Source organism: Drosophila willistoni, unplaced genomic scaffold, assembly GCF_018902025.1.
Source record: "Drosophila willistoni isolate 14030-0811.24 unplaced genomic scaffold, UCI_dwil_1.1 Seg74.1, whole genome shotgun sequence".
In the NCBI taxonomy this organism is placed as follows: domain Eukaryota; kingdom Metazoa; phylum Arthropoda; class Insecta; order Diptera; family Drosophilidae; genus Drosophila; species Drosophila willistoni.
In genome coordinates this window covers 9,154-31,375 of record NW_025814643.1, presented here as the reverse complement: position 1 = coordinate 31,375, position 22,222 = coordinate 9,154, and the positions used below count along the sequence as shown (strand labels likewise).

Genomic DNA, 22,222 nt, shown 5'->3' with positions numbered 1-22,222 from the left:
TAAAATCTCATGTTTACCAGAAAAGATACATTTAATTTCACTTAATCATAAATATTATGGATTAAATAAGAGTCCACTTTTGTCATATGGAAAAGTCAAATGTTTTGTTTTCAAAAATTCAATAAAAGTATTCTTTCATTTAATAGTAGTCGATAATGAGTCTATGAGCCATGAAGTAATTTTGGGAAGAGATTTTATGAAAGCTTGTAATATTAAGTTAGACTTAAATGCCTTGAAAATGGTTACGAAAAATTTTTTCGTTAATTGCAAAACCACTCTATGACCTATTGAAGAAAGATAGTGTGTTTAAATTTGGAAAGGAAGAGCTAGATTGTTTTTCGTTGCTCAAAGATAAATTAGTAGAATCGCCGGTGTTGGCAATATATAACCACAAGGACGAAGTAGAGCTGCATTGTGATGCGAGCGCGTTAGGCTTTGGGGCAATGTTAATGCAAAGGAAAGAAGACAAAAAACTGCACCCTGTTTTTTATTACTCAAAACGGACGTCTGATGTAGAATCAAAGTACCACAGTTTCGAATTAGAGACCTTGGCAATAGTATATGCAGTCCGCAGGTTCAGAGTGTATTTGCAGGGAAGATATTTTAAAGTACTTACAGATTGTAATTCACTGACTCTCACTCTCAATCGAATTGAATTAAACCCAAGAATTGCGAGATGGGCTCTTGAGCTACAGAATTATGATTATGAAGTAGTGCACAGGGCAGGTAAACAGATGCAACATGTATATGCGCTTAGTAGATGTACGAACATACTTGTTGTAGATACAAATAGTTTTGAAGACAATCTTGTTATATGCCAGAACAGGGACGAGAAGTTGCAGACAATAAAAAGAAAGTTGGAATTTTCTGAGGGTAAATTATTTGAAATGAGAAACGGAATAATTTACAGGAAAACCAATGACGGGAGGTTGTTGTTTTGTGTACCGAGTGAAATGGAAGAGTCAATCCTTTTCAAGTATCATAACGAACTAGGTCATATCGGCAGAGATAAAGTAATGGATGCCATTTCGAAAGCGTATTGGTTTCCTAACATTAAGGAGAAAGTTGTGAAACACATTAGCAATTGCTTAAAGTGTGTTGCGTATTCTCCAAAGTCTGGAAAAGAGGAAGGAATGTTGCACAGTATTCCTAAAGGGAATCGGCCCTTTGAGCTAATTCACATTGATCATTGTGGTCCTATAGCATCAGGCAGAAGCAAAAAGCACTTGTTTGTTATTATTGATGGTTTTACGAAATTCGTCAGACTATATCCAACAAAGACGACGAATACTAAAGAAGCGGTGCTAGCTCTTAAAGACTATTTTAGGGCCTACAGTCGACCCTTTGCCATAGTATCGGATAGAGGAAGCAGTTTCACCTCATCAGAGTTCGAGATGTTTGTAACTCAGAATAACGTTAAGCACATTAAGATTGCCACAGGTTCCCCTCAAGCTAATGGCCAAATTGAGAGGGTAAATCGTACACTGGGACCTATGCTTGCTAAATTATCGGAACCAGAGAAGGGTATATATTGGGATTTGATAGTTGAGAATGTTGAACATTGTTTAAATAACACACTTCATAGGAGCATTAAGCAGTTGCCGAGCAAAATGCTCTTTGGAGTAGAGCAAAAAGGCAAAGTCGCAGATGAGTTAAGAGAAGGACTAGAGCAGTTAGGAATAGTGAATGATCAAAAAAATTTGGATACAATCAGAAAGGATGGGGAAATACATCAGAAGCAAAGCCAGAAGTACAATGAACAGCAGTGTAATAGCAAAAGGGTAGCACCCACAGGATACAAGGCAGGGGGATTATATTATGGTGAAGAATTTCGATTCAACTATAGGAGCGTCGAAAAAGCTCATTCCAAAACACAAAGGGCCTTATGTGATAGACAAGATCTCAAAAATGACCGATTTTTAATTAAGGATGTGGAAGGTTTTCAGCTCAGTCGTAACCCTTATCAAGGTGTTTGGAGTAGCCACAATATAAAACATTGGATAGGTAAAAGAAAAAGTGACTAAAAGTTATGAATTAAGCAAATGAAAATAATGAAAACTGTAATAAACTTTTATGTAATGTACCTTAACTAATTTGTAGTTATAAGATTTCAACTTATTGTAACGTTAATTATGTAAGGATCAGGAGATCTTACGGTCAGGACGGCCGAGTTGTAGCAGGAGAGACGGTCACTCTTGCTCTCTTGCTACTCTTCGATCCCGGTATTTTAATGGACTCTCCGAGAGAGAGGAAAGTTTAGCGGGTCTGACGTGTGGGTCAGTCGTTGCTGAGCGTTGAGGAGTGTAAGACAAATATCGAGGAAACATTAATTATATCTAATAAATAATAACCATAATAAATAATAATAAAAACCATTAAGAAATAAATAAACTATTATTAATCTAAAGCAACTAAAACCCGAATCTCCTAAATATTCTGGCATTGGTTAATTTATCTACCGCCCACAGTATGTAGATAGCTAAAAGCATTCTTGGAACTTTCAGCGTTTCCACATACATTAATTTTTTCCAAACTCGAACAAATTGGAACAAACATTTCTTTGAAGCAGATTACAGCATCAAGTCTTTCAGTCCATCTTGTTTCACACAATTTCTTCAATCGTTCTTTTTTTGTTGAACAATCCAAAGTCTGAACAGCATCCTTGAGAATAGCTACGCGTTTTGCAGAAGGTCTGAAGAAATTTTGAATATAAAAGATAACTTTTCGTATCATATAAACAAAAATGAAAGTGTTTAAATGATACTATGTACTAATCGAGCATTCTAGCAATTGAGTTGGTTTAATGGCTGAATCAATTTTACACTCTCTTGAAGATAGTCAATAAGACCGCATGTGCACTTAATTTGAAAATAAATAAAATCCGGAAATATAAAGACAATCCCAAGGGATTAATTACTTTAAAAACTAGAGAGTTTACAAATCAGGTGTGGAGTTTGCCCTAAAGAACGTATTTTCATGAAATACACCGAGATTATTAAATAAGACAAAACAGCATTGTTTGAGTTGCTAGCGGCCAAGGAAGTACCTTGCGACAAAGAAGCGTCAATTTACCAATTGCGAGCATTGGTAAAAGCAGTCATGGCACAGAATCAGTCTGGAGAGAGTGATGTACCCGAAGAGCAGGCAGTCAGCCCAGCAGTGTCTGCAAATGTGCTCGCCGGACAACTTGTGGATGTTGGTCCGGAGCCTCTTATTGAGCAGCGCGGCGTGGGAAACATTGAGCAGCCAAGTACGGATCAAGTGGGTGCTAACCAGTTGCCGACGATGTCTCGTGAGACCCCTGTAGGGCCAGACACGAACGTGCATGTTTGTGAAGGCGCACAAGCGAGCGAAACCGACGAATTGGCTTCGATTCTTAGTAGCATCGAATTGTATACAGCACGTAAAAATCTGGCGGAGCTAAAAACACGTGTTATGGAGCTGGAGGAGAACTTAAGCGGACCGGAATATAATTGCCGCATGAACTTGAAAGATGTCGAAACTACTGTACCTAAATTCTCTGGTGATGGTGATCTGTCCATTCACGTATGGATTCGTGAGCTGGAGAAAGCAGCAACAGTGTATGTACTGAGTGATGCCCAATGTTGGTCGTTGGGCAACCGACTGCTGGAGGGATCTGCTAAAGCATACATGACATATGAAAAGACTACAACCTGGAGCGAGCTGAAGGATGCCCTTGTGAAGGTATTTGGCCTACAAATGACAAACTACGAGATTGCTAACCAGATGAGGAAGCGCTCAATTGGCAAAGGAGAGTCACTCTTGCAGTATTTCATCATTATGCGAAATATTGCTCAGCAGGGCAATTTTGAAGACACCGATGTGGTCAAATACATTGTTGACGGACTACAAGATCGAACCGGATTGTCAGCTCCTTTGTATTATTGTACTTCTCTGAACGAATTGCGAGAGAAGATGATGCGTTTTCAAACAGTTCAGCCACCAGCCAAAAACTACGTTCCTCAGGCTCGTCAGACTTCAGACCGTGCGCAGGCCATTACGCCTGCTGCAAAGGATAAGAGATGTTTCAATTGCCGCCAGATTGGTCACTTAATGTTTGACTGTCCACACCCGGAGAGACCAAAAGGAAGTTGTTATCGGTGCTTCAAAGTGGGCCATCAGTACCGGAATTGTCCAATGCGAACCCAGATCGCCGCCATGAGCTCTAGTGAAGACCCGGACACCATTGATGATAAGTCATTTATTCAATTAGTAAGTTTAAGAATATCTTGTAAAGGGGGATGCACTGATGTTAATAATATTTTTGCCCTATTAGATTCCGGAAGCCCAGTAAGTTTTGCCAGTAGAGCGTTGATGCCGCATTTAGATTGCGTTAAATATATGATGAGAATATGTCTGACAGATACAACACCATTTCATAGTAGTCCTAGAAGGTTATCATATTATGAAAGAGGAATCGTTTCTAAAACGGTTAGTGAGTTGTTAGCCAATAATGTAATCCGACCAAGCAACTCCCCCTATGCGTCCGCCATCGTCCTAGTGCGAAAAAAGGATGGCAATATACAAATGTGCGTTGATTATCGAGGTTTAAATAAGAAGACTGTGAGGGATAATTTCCATTGCCTTTGATAGAAGATTGCCTAGAATACCTGGAGAGCAAGACCGTTTTCTCCGTCATAGATTTGAAAAGTGGCTTTTACCATGTAGGCATGGAAGAGGATTCAATTAAATACACAGCATTCGTTACACCCGATGGGCAGTTCGAATATCTGAGAATGCCTTTTGGTCTAAAGAACGGACCAGCTGTATTTCAGAGATTTATATCGAACATACTTAGTGATATGATTAGAGATCGAGAACTTGTAGTATATATGGACGACATTATTCTTGCCACCCGCACCGTAGATCAGCATCTTAAGTTGTTGGCAAAACTGTTAGATCGTTTTATTCAGTACAATTTAGAGCTCAATTTGAAGAAAAGCATTTTCCTACAGAAGAGCATAGATTATTTAGGATATGAAGTCAGTGAAAAGGGAATTTTACCAAATAATACACATTTAAAAGCTATTCAAGAATACCCAGAACCACTTAACAGCACAGCGTTACACTCGTGCTTAGGCTTATTCTCTTATTTTCGCAAATTTGTTCCGAATTTCTCCCGCATAGCTAAACCGTTAACTGAGTTGCTTAAACAAGGTGGTCCATTTCCGATGAACAAAACCGCTAAAAATGTATTTCTTACATTAAGATCCGCCTTATCCAGTCCGCCCGTATTAGCTATCTTTAACCCTAACTACGAAACTGAGTTGCATACTGACGCCAGTTCAAATGGCTTTGGTGCCTCTTTGATGCAAAGACAGACTGATGGTAAAATGCATCCAGTCTCTTATTATTCCCGTAAGGCGACAGCCGCCGAGTCCCGTTATCACAGTTTTGAGCTTGAAACTTTGGCCATAATATATGCCGTGCGCCGATTTCGCGTTTATTTAGAACACAGACCATTTTGATCGTTACCGATTGTAATTCATTGGTCCAAACCTTGAGTAAAAAATCAATAAATCCCCGCATTGCGCGGTGGTCGTTGGAATTGGAAAACTTTGATTATACCATTGCTCACAGACCCGGTTCAAACATGGGCCATGTAGACGCATTAAGTCGGCAAACCGAGTTGTTAGAGCATATTGTAGAAGGTGATTTTGATCCTTGCGATTTATTAGTGAAGAGAGACCAGAATGCCCCAATTGAACCTTGTGAACCGCATATTACTTTTGAGGAAAGTTGCGTTAAACTGTGTGAGTCTGGTAGAGATTTGACCAAACTGTGTGCCATTCAAGATGATAACTCATGTGAGTTAGTTAAATCGCCTGAGTTTGAAAGCGATTTTATAGAACCGTGTGTCCCCTCAGAGAAAAATGAGGTTAGTAGAGATTCGATTAGACCGTATGCCGTTTTAAAACAGAGTTGTTCAGAATCGTGTGAGATAAAACCGTGTGAGATAAAGCCTTGTGAGATAAAACCGTTTGAGACAAAACCGTGTGAGACAGACCCGTGTGAGATAAAACCGTGTGAGATAAAACCGTTTGACACAAAACCGTGTGAGATAGACCTGTGTGAGAAAAACCCGTGTAAGATAGACCCGTTTGAGAAAAACCCGTGTAAGATAGACTCGTGTGAGATAAACCAGTGTAAAATAGAACCATGTGCTCCTTTAGGGAAGAATTATTTAGGACCGTTTGGGACAAACCCGTGTGTTCATTTAGCGAAGAGTTGTTTCAGACCGTGTGAGCTATGTTTAGAAAGAAGTCGGTTAAAACTGGTTAAAAATAAACCTTGCGTTTCTTTAAATGAAAGTTCTGTTGATCCGAGATTGAGTAACCAAATTGAAAGAAGTGACCAGCTCGATCGAAATGAGTCGGCAAACGTGGTTGGTGTAGTGGGTGCGTCTCCGCAAGATGTTGATTTATTATTGCAGTCAGAACAAATAAGAGATCCGGATATCCGTAAACTAAGAGAAAATTTAGAAAAATGCAATGATGTTGGATTTGAGTTAATAGATGGTATAGTGTACAAAAGAAATGCTAAGGAAAGACTGTGTTTGTATGCACCGGCTCGCATGCAAGGGGAATTAATAAGAAGGTGTCACGAGAAACTAGGTCACTTAGGCGTTGAGAAATGTGTAAACAATTTGAAAGAAAAGTACTGGTTCCCATTGATGAATCCAAAGGTTGAGTCGTTTATAAAAGATTGTGTGCCGTGTATTCTACATAGTGTTCCAAGAACTATACATAATAGAACCTTGCATAGTATTCCGAAAAGTCCGATTCCATTTGATACTATCCATGTTGACCACTTAGGTCCCTTACCGAGTGTTACATCAAAAAGAAAGCACCTTTTGGTAGTGATTGACGCATTTACAAAGTTTGTCAAATTGTATCCCGTAAATTCCACTAGTACCAAAGAAGTAACCGCCGCGTTAGAAAAATATTTTGATTATTATAGCCGACCAAGAAGAGTTATATCCGACAGAGGTACGTGTTTTACGTCGTTTGAGTTTGCTGAGTTTGTAGAAAATCGAAATATTGACCACATTAAAGTAGCGACTGCTACCCCTCAAGCCAATGGGCAGGTCGAACGTGTGAACCGTGTGTTGACCCCAATGTTGGGAAAGCTGTCAGAACCTTTAGCCCAAGCCGATTGGTATAAATTAGTTAATCGTGTCGAGTTCTCTATTAATAACTCAGTGCAGTGTAGTACCGGTAAAACTCCGTCAATGTTGTTGTTTGGTTGCGATCAGCGAGGCCCCTTAGTAGACGAATTAACCGAGTATCTTGACGAGAAATTTAGTTCAGAAAACCACTGTAACCTTGAGGCCACTAGGCAAGAGGCAAGTGCGAAAATTCAATTATCGCAGGAGCGCAATGAAAAGCGGTACGCCTTAAGGCATAGGGCACCATTATCCTATAGAGTCAATGATTTTGTTGCCATTCGCAATGTAGATGTCACTCCCGGGTCGCGCAAAAAGTTCGCTCCTAAATACCGTGGTCCTTATAAGATAAATCGAGTTCTTCCAAATGACCGTTACGAAGTCACTGATATTGACGATTGTCAACTTACTCAATTGCCCTACAAAGGTATCTTAGAATCAGCCCGACTCAAGCCGTGGATGCATGCGTGTGATAAAACTGTGAGTTTCTGTTTGTAATATGTATTTGATGAGCAGTATTTATATGTATATTGTATGTATTGTATATATGTATATTGTATGTTGTATGTTTGTTGAATTGTATGATCGAGGTCGATCAAATGTCAGGATTGAAGATCTTGAAGATAGTCAATAAGACCGCATGTGCACTTAATTTGAAAATAAATAAAATCCGGAAATATAAAGACAATCCCAAGGGATTAATTACTTTAAAAACTAGAGAGTTTACAGTTGTAAGGCACAATCGTAAATTTTATTATGTTATTGCCTTCTATTATTAATTCGTTGTTTACGCAATTTTGATTAAGTTTAGTTTTTGGTAGATTCCATGTTACAATTATGTTTGGTTCAATGTAATTAGTTTGAAAATTCTTATATGTCTTAGTGTATTTACAAATGGTTGGGATTTGGTTTAAAATGCCTATTATACATTCGTTAGTTTCTATTTGTTTTGTGTTTTTATTGAACAAAGTGTTGTTATTAAAATAGTATTTATCGTATGAATTTTCTGTCAAAATATTTTTATTCTCGTCTGGATAAGGAAGTATCTCAAAGATAGGGGTTTTTATTATTTCTTGAGGAATGTTTGAAATGATAAATATCTCGTTTGAACTTGGTTTAAGCCAGGTGGAAGTTTTTGTATTCAATAGTTTTTCCGAATTAACATGACTTAAGTGATTACTGTGGGATTGGGTCTGGCAACTCTGCTGAGCGGGGCGAATTGAGCTAAAGACGAGCGAAAGACGGGCAGTCGAACCGAAGAGACGAGCGAAAGCGGTTGCAAAAAGACGAAAGACGAAACGACGCGAAGCAGCAAAGACGACTAATTTCCAACTAAATCTAATTAAAATAATCAAATAAATAGTTTTACATTAAAATAAACTAAAATACTACAAATAAATATATTAAATAGGACAAATTCCTACAAATATGGGGACTCAACCTACAAAATAGGCATGACTCAACCTACAAAGAAGGCATGGCTCAACTTATAAAGAAGTAAAAAAGTAAGATCAGTGAGTGAGAAAGAGACAAACATACACAAAACGACGCAACAGTGGAATCAAACGACCAGAAAAAAAAAACAGCGCGAAAACGAATAAGAATTAGCATCAAACGACGAAAAATTGGCGGCTAACGACGAAAAAGCGGCAAAGAAACGGTGAAAAAGTTTTCAACGAACGACGCGAAAGTGTTTGAATACCACAGTTATCTGGTGACGTGGCAAACGACGTATATATACATATACATATTTGTATGTACAATATTAGTGTGTGTGCGTAAGAGAAAGAACTATGAGCAAACTTGAAGACTTTGTGAATGTGCAAGAGGCACTGAAAACTGAAAAGAAATCTAATATTACATTATTTCACAAGTTTATATACGAAGAAGAAGGCGATCGTGCAAATCGCCAAAGACTAAGAAAGTTTGAAGGGTTTGATTTTGATTGCAACAGCGATTTATATAAAAGTAAAGTGTCTTATGTGGAAAAGAATTTAACAAATAACGATTTAGTGATTATTTGTAACGTTTTGGGTTTATCGCATGATAAATCGAATCTAACTTCCCATTTATTTCGCAATTTGCAAGCTGTAAATTTGCTAACTGACCTTGACACAGAGAATGATCAAAACGAAGATGACGACGATGAGTGCAAAAGAGATGGAGATGTAGGCAATATGCAAGACGAAGACGAAATGTTGTCAGTAGTGAGCGACGAAACGAATTTTAGAACAGCTGCAACAAACGAAAATATGCGAAACAAAACGAATAGGGCAAACTCTACAGTCGTGGCCAACAATATTGATACGCAAGGTGCAGTGAATGTCAACATGCCACCACCGAGGTTCGCTTTGAGTTTTCGGGACGTTGAAGACTCTTTACGACCTTTCCATGGCGATGAAAATTTATCAGTTGAAGTATGGATTGAGGATTTCGAAGACATGGCTGACTTGATGCAATGGGATAGTTTACAAAAATTTGTTTTTGCTAAAAGAGCTATTAAAGGACTTGCTAAAATGTTTATTCTGAGTGAACGCGGAATTAAAAATTGGTCGACATTGAAAGAATCACTTTTAAATGAATTTAAAACAGTAATAAATAGCGCGGAGTTACATAAACAATTGTCAGAACGGAAAATAAAGAAAGGTGAAAGTGTTCAAGAATATTTGTTGAAAATGAAAGAGATGGCATCACGGGGTAATATAGAGAACAGTGCTCTTATGCAGCATGTAATTGACGGAATTAATGACTTGAGTATGAACAAAGCAATATTGTACAATGCTAATAACCTAAAAGAGTTTAAAGAGAAAATAAAATGTTATGAAAAAATGCGGGAAAAGTCAAGTAATCAAAAATGTGAGTCTAAGAACGTTCAAATCAAAAAGAAAGTGTAATGAAATACGAAAATAAAGAAAGTGGTATAAAATGCTATAACTGTGGGCAAAAAGGACATATATCTGAGAATTGTGACAATAAGAGTAAAGGAAGAAAGTGTTTTGGTTGCAATAATTTTGGTCACATAGCAAAAGACTGTCCAAATAAAAAGCCTGAAAATAGCACAGATGTTCGTAATACTAATAAAATATCAGCTGATCATATGTTTATGTGTAAAGAAGTATCAATCAACAATGAAAAGTGTATAACCTTGCTTGATACTGGTAGCAAATATAATATCGTAACGGAAACAATTTATAATCGTTTGAAAAAACCTAAGCTCGCTAAAGTTGATAAAGTTCTATACGGTTTCGGAGATAAAAAGAGAGTGGTACCTATCGGTTCGTTTACGGGAAGGCTTTGCGTAAGCCAAGAACAGTTTAATTTGGTTTTTTTAGTGGTATCATCTGAATTCCTAGATCATGAAGTGATTTTGGGAGAAGACTTTTGTAAGCAAGCCGAAATAAAAATCAATCGCGATGGCGTACAAATCGGGAAATATAATGATGAAACGGAATCAAGTTCGGTAATGAGAATAAAGGTCGAAAACGACGAAATTGACATTGACTCAAATGCATCGAAAAGTACAAAGTGCGAAGTGAACGAACTTATCAAAAACTATAAGCCGGAAAAGTTAAAATCGACAAATGTTGAAATGCGTATTGTTTTAAAAGACGATAGTCCAATTTATTCGAGACCACGCAGATTCGCTTTTGCTGAACGGTGCATAATCGATGACCAAGTCGATCAGTGGCTGAAAGACGAAATAATAGTACAATCCGAGTCTGAATTCAGCAGTCCGGTCGTATTAGTAAAAAAACGCGATGGCACTCCACTTCTGTGCATTGACTACAGAAGAATAAACAAGGTAATAGTAAAAGACCATTTTCAACTTACGTCGCAGACCTGCTTCCATATACAAAGTCGGTGATCTGGCAGCTATTAAAAGAACCCAACTTGGAGGAGGTTTGAAGCTGAAGCCAAAATATTTAGGTCCGTACCGCATTACCATGGTAAAGGCCAGAGATACATACGACGTGGTCAAAAATACATTGTTTAACGATGGTCCTAGGCGAACTACGACTTGCGCTGCCTATATGAAGCCGTGGGTTCCCTGTGACATAGACGACCAGGATGCATTCGAGGCGAATGCATACTAGGATGGCCGAGTTGTGGGATTGGGTCTGGCAACTCTGCTGAGCGGGGCGAATTGAGCTAAAGACGAGCGAAAGTCGGGCAGTCGAACCGAAGAGACGAGCGAAATCGGTTGCAAAAAGACGAAAGACGAAACGACGCGAAGCAGCAAAGACGACTAATTTCCAACTAAAACTAGAGGCGTTCAGGCATAATCCAACGGACGTAGCGTCATACCACTGTTCGCTCGAACAAGTATTGTGCCATTGGTCCGTACCTGCGGTTCCTCTCGTACTACGCAGGAATGCTGTCGCAACAACGTTTTGTCATTAGTAGGGTAAAACTAACCTGTCTCACGACGGTCTAAACCCAGCTCACGTTCCCTTGCATGGGTGAACAATCCAACGCTTGGTGAACTTTGCTTCACAATGATAGGAAGAGCCGACATCGAAGGATCAAAAAGCAACGTCGCTATGAACGCTTGGCCGCCACAAGCCAGTTATCCCTATGGTAACTTTTCTGACACCTCTTGTTAAAAACTCTTTAAACCAAAAGGATCGATAGGCCGAGCTTTTGCTGTCCCTGTGTGTACTGAACACCGAGATCAAGTCAGCATTTGCCCTTTTGCTCTATGTGTGGTTTCTGTCCGCACTGAGCTGGCCTTGGGACACCTCCGTTATTATTTGAGAGATGTACCGCCCCAGTCAAACTCCCTACCTGGCAATGTCCTTGAATTGGATCATACCTGAGTAATTGGAGTTATACCAAATATTTCAAATTAAAAATACATAAAAGCACTCTCTCATTAAAGAATTTGTTTGCGATTATATAACAAACTCGTGATACTTTGATCAAGAAGCTTGCATCAAAACCCAATACCATAAGATATAATAAATATATCCGTATAATGGCTAGGAAATGATACACGTTCCATTTAATCACGTAAGTAAGGAAACAATAAGAGTAGTGGTATTTCATTGGCGATATCAAACACAAAGAATAATATCTCCCACTTATTCTACACCTCTTATGTCTCCTTACACTGCCAGATTAGAGTCAAGCTCAAAAGGGTCTTCTTTCCCCGCTAATTATTCCAAGCCCGTTCCCTTGGCTGTGGTTTCGCTAGATAGTAGATAGGGACAGTAGGAATCTCGTTAATCCATTCATGCGCGTCACTAATTAGATGACGAGGCATTTGGCTATTTTTTTTTTTTTTTTTTTTTTTTTTTTTTTATTCATTGTTACTCCCGCCGTTGACCCGCGCTTACTTGAATTTCTTCACTTTGACATTCAGAGCACTGGGCAGAAATCACATTGTGTCAACACCCGCTAGGGCCATCACAATGCTTTGTTTTAATTAGACAGTCGGATTCCCCAAGTCCGTGCCAGTTCTGAATTGATTGTTAATTGATAATCGTTATAATTTAAAAGAACTAATTAAAAATTAGTATTCTTAAAAATTTTAGCAAGAAAGTTCCACAATTGGCTACGTAACTAACTATCCGGGGAACAAATAACTATCATAAATGATAGAAACTCTATTTACCCAGAACGAGCACATAAACCATGTTATTGTTTCCCAATCAAGCCCGACTATCTCAATCTTCAGAGCCAATCCTTATCCCGAAGTTACGGATCTAATTTGCCGACTTTCCTTACCTACATTATTCTATCGACTAGAGACTCTTCACCATAAATTTTCAAGGTCCGAGGAGAAAATATCGACACAACAGTATATGTCATGCTCTTCTAGCCCATCTACCATATATCTCTGCGAAAGACTTCCATGGTAGTACGGCTATAAAACAGAAAAGAAAACTCTTCCGATACCTCTCGACGGCTTCTTTATGGTCGTTCCTGTTGCCAGGATGAGCACGAGGCCCATATTTAATAACAAACGGATACTCAACAGGTTACGGAATTGGAACCGTATTCCCTTTCGTTCAAAATTATTCAAGTGTTTTATTATTTATTATTTCATTTGACATTTTTAAAACTTGAAAATTTTCGGCTTTCGCCTTGAACTTAGGACCGACTAACTCGTGATCAACCACTGTTCACACGAAACCCTTCTCCACTTCAGTCCTCCAAGGTCTCATTCGATTATTTGCTACTACCACCAAGATCTGTACCAATGGCTCCATGCAGGCTTACGTTAAACACTTCTAAGCACACCATTGTACCTTCCTACTCACTAAAGTTTCAAAATTTATATTATAAATAATATAAATCATCTACTTTAGCGGTAATGTATAGGTATACAACTTAAGCGCCATCCATTTTAAGGGCTAGTTGCTTCGGCAGGTGAGTTGTTACACACTCCTTAGCGGATTTCGACTTCCATGATCACCGTCCTGCTGTATTAAGCAACCAACGCCTTTCATGGTTTCTGTATGAGTTGTTAACACAGCGCCAGTTCTGCTTACCAAAAGTGGCCCACTGGGCACAATATATCATAACCTTAAACTTCATATCAAGAAAGTTAAGGTTCTTAGACATTTAAAGTTTGACAATAGGTTAAGATCGTTTCGACCCTAAGGCCTCTAATCATTCGCTTTACCAGATTAGATTATTTTATATAACATTTAAATGCACCAGCTATCCTGAGGGAAACTTCGGAAGGAACCAGCTACTAGATGGTTCGATTGGTCTTTCGCCCCTATTCTAAATTCTGACAATCGATTTGCACGTCAGAACTGTTTCGGTCTTCCATCAGGGTTTCCCCTGACTTCAACCTGATCAAGTATGGTTCACCATCTTTCGGGTCACAGCATATATGCTCAAGGTACGTTCCAGTTAGAGATATAAATAAGATAAATAATATAAATATATATATAATGTAAGATTCCAATTATTTAAAGGCTGTTAAATACTCATGCATATATCGATTGTTAGTAATAAGTATCGATTGTTAGTAATAAGTATCGATTGTTAGTAATAAGTATCGATTGTTAGCGATAAGTCCTCGATAGGTTGAGAGACGGCGTCTCTCTTCTCTTCCGGCGATGCAACGAGCAAGTTGCATCTGCGCAAAACCCAAAGATTTAATCCGACCAATAAAAACTAATCTTTATCATTTTTACTTAATAAATAGGTGTTTACAACTCAGAAGTGGGATGACCACCCGAAAGGATACATATTTCGGGACACGGCACGCCACACGTTCCACATCGAGAACGGCCGCCTCCACGCCCACCGCTGCTGGCGCACCCACTGCTTTGACTCCCGCTGCAGTACCGGCGGCCACTGGAGCCGCCGCTGCAGTACCGAGAGCCGCTGTGCCAACTGCCGACATACTCGCCCCTGCCGGGCCCGCCGCTGCTGGGCCAACTGCGGACATACTTGCCCCTGCCGGGCCCGCCGCGGCTGGGCCAACTGCCGCCACACTTGCTCCTGCTGGGCACGCTGCTGCCGTACTCGCCCAGGTTGGGCCAACCGCTGACATGCTCGCCCCCGCCGGGCCAACTGCTGCTATACGAGCCCCTGCTGGGCTAACTGATGCCACATTCGCCCCTGCCGGGCCAACGGCTGACATATTCGCCCCTGCCGGGCCAACCGCTGACATGCTCGCCCCCGCCGGGCCAACTGCTGCTATACGAGCCCCTGCTGGGCTAACTGATGCCACATTCGCCCCTGCCGGGCCAACGACTGACATGCTCACCCCTGCCGGGCCAACTGCTGCCGCATCCGCCCCTGCTGGGCCCGCCCCTGCTGCATACGCCCCTGCTGGGCCAACTGCTACCGCACACGCCCCTGCTGGGCCAACTGCTACCACACACGCCCCTGCTGGGCCCGCCGCTGCTGCATCCGCCCCTGCTGGGCCCGCCGCCGCTGCATCCGCCCCTGCTGGGCCCGCCGCTGCTGCATCCGCCCCTGCCGGGCCCTCCGCTGCTGCATACGCCCCTGCTGGGCCAACCACTGCTGCATCCGCCCCTGCTGGGCCGACTGCTACCGCATCCGCCCCTGCTGGGCCCGCCGCTGCTGCATCCGCCCCTGCTGGGCCCGCCGCCGCTGCATCCGCCCCTGCCGGGCCCGCCGCTGCTGCATCCGCCCCTGCTGGGCCCGCCGCTGCTGCATCCGCCCCTGCTGGGCCCGCCGCCGCTGCATCCGCCCCTGCCGGGCCCGCCGCTGCTGCATCCGCCCCTGCTGGGCTAACCGCTGTCACACTCGCCCCTGCTGGCCCAACTGCCGTCATACTCGCCCTTGCTGCACACGCCGCTGCTGTGCCCGCCGCTTACAAGCCACCTCGGCAGACTGCCGCTGCTGCCGCCTCTGCACCCGCTGCCACTGCTGTACCCGCTGCCACTGTCGTACCCACCACCGCTGCCGCCGCTGCACCCGCTGCCATTGCTGTACCCGCTGCCGCTGCCGCCGCATCCATTACGGTACCTGCCGCCGCTGCCACATCCACTGTACCTGCGGATGCTGTGCCCGCCGACTATATGTCTGCCATGCGGGTTGCGGCCTTGCTCGCCGCCCCCGTCACCGGTCTCGACGCGGAGCCATGTGAAGAGATGCCCGCTCTAGTACCTCTAGTACCCCCCGGACCGACTTCCGCGGCCGCCATCACACCGGCCACTTCCGCCTCCCGCAGCCTGGATGAGCAACTAGCGACGCTGCAGAAACAACATGAGTTGCTACAGCTGCAGCATCAGATCCTCAAGCTGCAGCAAGGGATTGACGAATTCCAAGCACCGAGGCAGCAAGTCAGTGACGTGAGTGTCATTGAGAGCATGGTGGCTCGATTTTCAGCGGATAACGCATATGACGTGAAGAAATGGCTGAATGACCTGGAAGACGCATTTGGAATTCTGCAGTTGAACGACCGCCTACGTTTGATCGCATGCCGTCGCATGCTGGAAGGTACGGCGGCGGTGCTGCTGCGCACGGTATCGGTGCACAGCTACGAAGAATTAAAAGCAATCCTCTTGCGAGAATTTGGACGCTCGTGTAGCGTCGAGGAAGTGTACCACGCTCTGCGTGGCCGGCGCATCAAGGCAGGCGAGGGATGTTTGAGATTCGCAATCGAGATGCAGGAGATTGCCATGAATGCTCCGATACCGGAGAACGAGCTGGTCGACCTGATAATTGATGGATTGCGGGACAATTCTACTCGAGTCGGCATGCTGTACTCAGCCCGGACGGTGGCCGAACTGAAGCCCTTACTGGAACGTTACGAACGCCTCCGTATGCAGGCCGCTGCCTCCCGACAGAGCAACAGCGTGAAGGCGCAGTCAACAACAACTGCCGTGGCGCCTGGAAACAAATCGTCGGGCACCGCTACGAGTGAGACCAGATGTTTCAACTGCTCAGGATGGGGGCATTACAAGAGTCAATGCCCGAAACCAATAAGACCGCCGAATTCGTGTTTCAAGTGTGGCATAGTGGGCCACATCTACAAGAACTGCCCGTCTCGAATTGGGAATGCCACCAACATCACTGCCGCCGCCGCTGATGAAGCGGGAGATCGACTAGACCATTTACAACTGGTGAGTGTTGCTTTTGTTTGTGATGAAGTGCAAGATAGGAAATTTATAGATATGTTTTCTCTCCTTGATTCGGGCAGCCCAAAGAGCTTTATCCGTGAATCTGAAGTCCCCTCCAACTGCCGTCTTAGCCCCCGTACTTTGAACTGCCGTGGCCTAGGAAATAGCCAACTTCTGTCCTTAGGCCAAGTTCAGTGTAGGGTTCGCCTCCGCAACACACAGATAATACATACGTTTGAAGTCCTGACGAACCAAGCAACTGAACTGCCGATGATTATAGGTAGAGATCTTCTGTATAAAATTAATATTAGACTATGTAAACTGAAAGAACTGAAATATGAAAAAGAATCGTTGATACTCATGAATAAACAGACTAAAGGTATAAATCCAAAACTTACTGGTGTTCTGAAGTCCTTTGACATATTTATGGAAGAGAGAGTGATACTGCCGTATGATAGGAATGAGATTGCATCTGCCGAATTGTTGTCTGATTCTCCCCTTTTGAAAACTTCTGCTGTACCTTCGGAAACATTGAACGATGCACTTATGGCGATAAATTCCATTGAGCTCCCTGCTGTCAGTGAATTAGACTTTGATATAAAGTGTGATAGGAATGAGATTGTGCCTGCCGAATTGTTGTCTGATTCTCCCCTTGCGAAAACTTCTGCTGTACCTTCGGAAACATTGAACGATGCACTTATGGCGATAAATTCCATTGAGCTCCCTGCTGTCAGTGAATTAGACTTTGATATAGAGCCCGCGTTACGGGAAGAGCAAACCGCAGCCCTTAAGTCTATTATTTCCGCTTCGTATGTACAAGTTGATCCAGATTTAATCAAGCCCATGAACTATGAGATGAAAATAGAATTGACTAGCCAAACTCCGATTTTCTGCCGCCCCCGCCGTCTGTCGCACCACGAACGCATCGAGGTGCGTGAGATTTGTGACGATCTCTTGAAAGCTGGCATTATTCGCCACAGTAGTTCCCCTTACGCTGCCGCGATTGTCCCTGTACGCAAAAAGGACAACACCCTAAGAAAGTGTGTAGATTACCGCCCGTTGAACAAAATTACAGTTCGAGATCATTTTCCGATTCCTCTGTTAGATGATTGCATTGAACATCTGGGTGGCAAATCATTCTTCACTATCTTGGACTTGAAGAACGGTTTCCACCATGTGAAAATGCACCCAGACTCAATCAAATATACTGCCTTTGTAACCCCTGATGGCCAGTTTGAATATGTACGCATGCCCTTCGGACTTTGTAATGGCCCTTCCGTGTTCGCTAGATTCGTTTATTTTGTCCTTAAGGAATTTATAAACCGAGGTCAACTGGTGATATATATGGACGACATTCTAGTCGCGTCGCATGACTTTGAAACCCACCTTGAGATTCTGAAGGAAATATTGTATGTGTTAAGAGTGAACGGGCTATGCCTGAAGCTGACGAAATGCCGTTTTGCGTATAGGGAACTAGAGTACTTGGGCTACTTAGCCAATTCCGCCGGTATCACGCCTAAACCAGCTCATATTCAGGCGATACGGGATTTGCCCATTCCAAGGGATAGCAAGGAATTAGAGCGTTGCCTAGGCCTATTCTCATACTTCCGCCGATTTGTATCAGGTTTCGCTAAGATTGCGTGTCCGCTGTCCCGATTGTTAAGAAAAGATACCCCTTATGTCTTCTCCGATGAATGTCTTGAAGCCTTCCGAACACTGAAGTTGAAATTGATCGAATCCCCCGTGTTATCTATTTACAACCCGAAGTCTGAAACAGAGTTACACTGCGATGCTAGTTCAATTGGTTTCGGAGCAGTGCTCCTCCAGAAACAAACAGACGGTAAATTACACCCAGTGTCCTACTTCTCTAAGATGGCCTCCGCCGCTGAATCGAAACTACACAGTTATGAGCTAGAGACGTTAGCTATAGTGTATTCCTTAAAACGTTTTGAGACGTACCTTAAGTTCATCCCGTTCAAAATCGTGACCGATTGTAATTCCCTTGCGCTGACACTGAGAAATGGTGGACATTCCGCCAAGATTGCTCGCTGGGCCCTGCTGTTAGAAAACTATAACTACACGATTGTACACCGCTCGGGGGTTGGTATGCCCCATGCTGATGCTCTAAGTAGAATAGAAACTGCCGCATACGTTGACGATATAAACCTTGACTTCCAACTGCAGTTAACCCAGAACCGGGACCCTGAGATTGTCAAACTCCGAGATGAGTTAGAGAAATATGAGATAGCGAATTTCGAACTGCGAGATGGAGTAGTGTACCGCCTGTCCTCGACGAGTATACCCCAACTTTATGTCCCTTCCGAAATGGTAAATCATGTCATACGAGTAGTGCACGAGAAGCTTGGCCATATGGCCACGGAGAAATGTTGTGCACAGATCAAGAAGCATTACTGGTTCCCGTGTATGAAGTCTTACGTTAACAATTACATTAAAAATTGCCTCAAGTGTATCTACTACTCCGCGTCCGCTTCGGACCACCGTGTCACGCTACATAGTATTCCGAAAGTGCCCCTTCCGTTTGATACCGTCCATATTGACCATTTGGGCCCCCTTCCGTCCATACGTTCTAAGAAAAAGTATCTTCTGGTTGTCATTGACGCATTCATCAAATTTGTGAAGCTGTACCCTGCCGCCACGACTAATTCACGTGAAGTATGCCAGACATTAGAATCTCAGTATTTCGCAAATTACAGTAGACCCCGCCGAATCATCAGTGATCGAGGTACCTGCTTTACTTCCTCCGAGTTTGAAGAATTTCTGAAGGCCAATAATATAATTCATGTGCTGAATGCCACTGCCTCACCCCGGGCCAACGGCCAAGTCGAGCGGGTTAACCGTGTGTTGGGCCCCATGTTGGGTAAACTGACGGAACCTGTGGACCACGCAGATTGGGTCCAACAACTACCGAACATAGAGTTTGCATTGAATAACTCCGTCCACTCCACAACCAAACCAATTGCCGCTTCCTTACTTCTATTCGGTGTTGAACAACGAGGTGTGGTAGTAGATGAACTAACCGAACGGTTGGGTGAGAGAACGGAGGAGGTCGATGCCTCAGAGGTAGACGTCCGGAGATTAGCCTTCCGTAACATTGTTAAGTCCCAAGAATATAATTCGGAATATTATTCGAAGCATCACCTCCCTGCCGTTAGTTTTGAGGAGGGGGATTTCGTAGTTATTAAGAATGTGGATACTTCGGCAGGCACGAACAAAAAGCTTATCAGGCGGTATCGTGGTCCGTATGTGGTTCATAAAAAACTTCCGAACGACCGATATGTTATCCGGGATGTAGAGGGCTCCCAAATCACCCAACTACCATATGATGGTGTCCTAGAAGCCTCCAAATTAAAGCTATGGGTTGCCCCTGATCAAGATTGCACTTCTGATAACCAAACAAAGGCGACACCAGCCACTTAAGATTCTTATTTACCCCCTTCATTGTTAACAATTGGAATCGAGGTCGATTCCTCGTCAGGACGGCCGAGTTGTAAGATTCCAATTATTTAAAGGCTGTTAAATACTCATGCATATATCGATTGTTAGTAATAAGTATCGATTGTTAGTAATAAGTATCGATTGTTAGTAATAAGTATCGATTGTTAGCGATAAGTCCTCGATAGGTTGAGAGACGGCGTCTCTCTTCTCTTCCGGCGATGCAACGAGCAAGTTGCATCTGCGCAAAACCCAAAGATTTAATCCGACCAATAAAAACTAATCTTTATAATTTTTACTTAATAAATAGGTGTTTACAATAAATAATATAATAATAATATAATATATATATAAATAATATAAATATCATTATACATAACTATATAGCACGCCCCGGGATTGTGTTAATTATCTATAAATAGTTAAAAAACTAATCCCATTATTAGTCAAGTTAATTATGCTATTAGGTTTATATCCCAATAACTTGCACATATGTTAGACTCCTTGGTCCGTGTTTCAAGACGGGTCCCGAAGGTATCCTGAATCTTTCGCATTGTTAATCATACAAGTGCATATAATAAACACAGAAAATCAATGATAATCATGATATTATATAATTCCGAAAAATTAACGCACTGTATTCATATAAATCTATCAACACTTTATCAAATTAATGACATTTATTCTATGTTAAAATGCAAGCAAAATAATTTAAATAAACTATAAGTCATATTTTATGATAAATTTGGTTTATGTTAATAGATTACACTGTCCTTATATGGAAAAAATGCACACTATTATTATAATATTATTAAAATATTAAAACTCTAATGATGAATTTTCCATAATGGATATTCAGGTTCATCGGCCTCAACCTCTAAGCAGTTTCACGTACTATTTAACTCTCTATTCAGAGTTCTTTTCAACTTTCCCTCACGGTACTTGTTTACTATCGGTCTCATGGTTATATTTAGTTTTAGATGGAGTTTACAACCCACTTAGTGCTGCACTATCAAGCAACACGACTCTTTGGAAACACCATCTAGTAATCATTAACGTTATACGGTCCAGGCACCCTCTATGGGTAAATGGCCTCATTTAAGAAGGACTTAAATCATTAATTTCTCATACTAGAATATTGATGCTCCATACACTGCATCTCACATTTGCCATAAAGACAAAGTGACTTAGTGCTGAACTATTTTCTTTTCGCTCGCCGCTACTAAGAAAATCCTTGTTAGTTTCTTTTCCTCCCCTAACTAATATGCTTAAATTCAGGGGGTAGTCCCATATGAGTTGAGGTTGTATATACACACAAATATATTATTTAATATATTAAAACCATTGTTAATTTTTACTTTAAGTGAAGAATAATATTATGACACAATTATTTTTTCATTTCATATCATTAAAAAGAGGCAATTCTAGATTAAAATTTAATATTTTTTATGCTAGACATTCCTCAGTATCATTTGATTTGAAAAAGAAAATTATACATTTTCGTTTTTCTCATACATATGTGAGCCAATGTGTTTCAATTATTATTAATATTATGAATATACATATATATCCAATAATATACCATATGCTTTAATATTTCGTAAAATATTAAAACAACTTATTTAGCATAGTCTTACAACCCTCAACCATATGTAGTCCAAGCAGCACTCTAAAATTAATTAAAGTACCATAACAGCATGGACTGCGATATGCGTTCAAAATGTCGATATTCATGTGTCCTACAGTTCACACGATCCATGAGCCGAGTGATCCACCGCTTAGAGTGATTATTAAATTGTTTGTTTATTTCATTACGTCAATAATATTTTTATTGAAAGAAATTAAAAATACACCATTTTACTGGCATATATCAATTCCTTCAATAAAATCTTAACCCAAACGAATGCTGCGAAATGTCTTAGTTAGCGACGGGCGGTGTGCACAAAGCGCAGGGACGTAATCAATGCGAGTTAATGACTCACACTTACTAGGAATTCCAAGTTCATGTGAACAGTTTCAGTTCACAATC

General features: G+C 41.7%; 1 pseudogene; it reads right to left on the bottom strand.

Annotated features, from left to right (window-relative positions):
- Positions 1-11,184: 11,184 nt before the first annotated feature.
- Positions 11,185-21,498, bottom strand: LOC111519404 (annotated as a pseudogene).
- Positions 21,499-22,222: the final 724 nt, after the last annotated feature.